The following is a 2,490-nucleotide window of genomic DNA, read 5'->3' as shown; positions in this document are numbered from 1 at the left end:
TGTTGAATTGCTTACATTTGAGCTAGAAAATCTGCGTTAATTCTACATGGTACAATTCTAATAATTTTAAAAAACGCAAGCAATTTAGCAGGAAAACAAGCATCGTGTACCGATCATTAATTATATTTTTACAGTTTAATATTTATACCATACTTATATAATTTAATATTTTCTTATTTTTGTGTCTTTTTTTTTATTTTGCAATACATTACAATTATGAATGTATTTCTTTTAGTTTTTTACATTTAAATTAATTTGCTGTACATACAAATGAACTAGAGCAGCTAGAAAGAAAGAGAGAGAAAAAGGAAACTAAAGAGCAAGTAAGATAGAAGGTTAGATGGCGTTACTGGGGAACTTACTGATTTCGCGCATGCGCATTTCATTTTTGCCAACACTAACATCAAAGGTGCCGACCCAGAAGACTAGAGACCAGGAGAGTCAACTCGCGTGGTGGGGGTGAGTCAAAAAACGTCCGCGGCTATTCACACGATGTGCAGCGGCATTGCGCATTGTGTGAAAGTTCGATATAAGAGCGACAAAGTGACGATTATAGAACGATAGAGCGACAACTATATAGAGTGACAGAGAGGACTAATGAAGCGCAAGAGTGGGGGAAGTTATCCGTCGCCACTTTTTGCCTCACCCCCACTACCGCTATTGGCACGAGTTGACTCTCCTGGTTCTAGTCTTCTTGGTGCCGACAGAGAGTTGCGCTACTGTATATACTGTGGTACCAACCTGAACTGTATAGGACGGCAGTTACAAACAGTAAGATTGCAACGAATTTACTTTCCATAGAATATATAACAAACATAACATAAGATCTAAAAACCTATATATCTAATAATTTAAAGTCAGATTATCTTATTGACGTAATATGTTATCACAAAAATTGGATATATAATATTCATTATATAATATGGATTATAATACTCAATATTTGTTAACACTTCTTATAAAGACAGTATTATTATAAATTTATTTTTTATGTTTTTAGAGAATTTCTGAAGATATTGATATTATTACACAAATAAAAAATGGAGGAAAGGGCAAATATTCTGTAGAATTATGCGCTTTTGCATTAATTTTAAATTTTTATAGTCCAAAGGCATATAATTAAATTCGAAATATTTTCCATAATAAATTACCAGCGTCATCCACAATTCGTGCTTGGTATAGTAATATAAACAGATCACTAGGTTTAACTTATGAAGCAGTGCAAATATTGAAAAGGAAAAGCGACAATGCAGGTAGTAAGAAATTATATGCGTGCCTCATCATGGACGAAATGTCCATTAGAAGACAAATATTTTGGGATGATAAAAAAAAAAACAGTCGCAGGAATTGTGGAAAAAGAATTGCCTATTTATGAGGATAAATGTGTATCTGTAGTTAAGCGCAAGCATTAGTATATTTATTAAACGGTATAAATGAAAAGATGGAAATTGCATACTTTTTTGTTAACGAGCTTACTAAAGAAGAACGAGGTGAAATTATAAAGGCAGTTCTTACTTCCACAGATAATTGTGGAATTCAGGTCATAGCTTTAACTTTTGATGGACTATCATCAAATGTTAGCATGTACTTAAATACAAATGATAATTGTGATAGTATTTTGCAACTTTATTCTCCAACTTATGATTACAAGATTCCAATTATTTTTGACGCTTGTCACATGATTAAATTAGTTAGAAATACTTTGGCTTCTAAAAAAATACTGTATGAGATGGTGATGGTAATACAATCAAATGGGTAAACGTATAGTAAAACTATTTGAGCTTCAAAACAATGGTTGCTTTCATTTAGCAAACAAATTGACTTGTAAACATGTACAATGGTACAAAAATAAAATGAACGTAAAACTAGCCGTGCAAACTTTAAGCAAGAGTTGTGCTACGGCCTTTTACAGAGCTTACATGTACTCAGAGAAAAAAGTCGTATCAGTAACTATAAATTTGTAGTGAAATAGCGCCTCAACTATATACATATTATTAAATTCTAATAAGAATACTAGATTAAGTGAACTAAGAAAATATAGTACATTAACCATATAATCAATTTATAAATAGTTAATATTACTATATTTTCTTAGTTCACTTAATTTACGTATTGTTAAAAAACAATGAAAGAACAAGGGCAGTAGGAGTCAAGCGCGGGAGATGTTGCGCAAATAATACGACTATCGTAGCGTGAAACTTTTTTATTTTACTAAAGCGCTTACATGTTTCGGCTCATTTTTGAGCCTTCTTCAGAGATAACTAATACATTCACATACATAGAATATAACAATTATTAACTAGTCATGGTGATCTTCCTCACCTCGAGAGTATAAATACCAGAATTAAATCCAGATAAGAATGCAGTAAAAAAGAAAAAAGGGGGAAAGAAATTTTGAAGTTCTCGAAATAAAGAAAATGTAAAACTAATGTATCAAAAAATTTTGAAACTATAATTAATTATTCCGATGGTTAGGAAGCTCACCTTGAT

Source organism: Mycetomoellerius zeteki, unplaced genomic scaffold (assembly GCF_001594055.1).
Source record: "Mycetomoellerius zeteki isolate Tzet28-1 unplaced genomic scaffold, Tzet1.0 scaffold753, whole genome shotgun sequence".
In the NCBI taxonomy this organism is placed as follows: Eukaryota; Metazoa; Arthropoda; class Insecta; order Hymenoptera; family Formicidae; genus Mycetomoellerius; species Mycetomoellerius zeteki.
The sequence above is the reverse complement of the archived record's forward strand: the minus strand, read 5'-3'. Positions refer to the sequence as shown.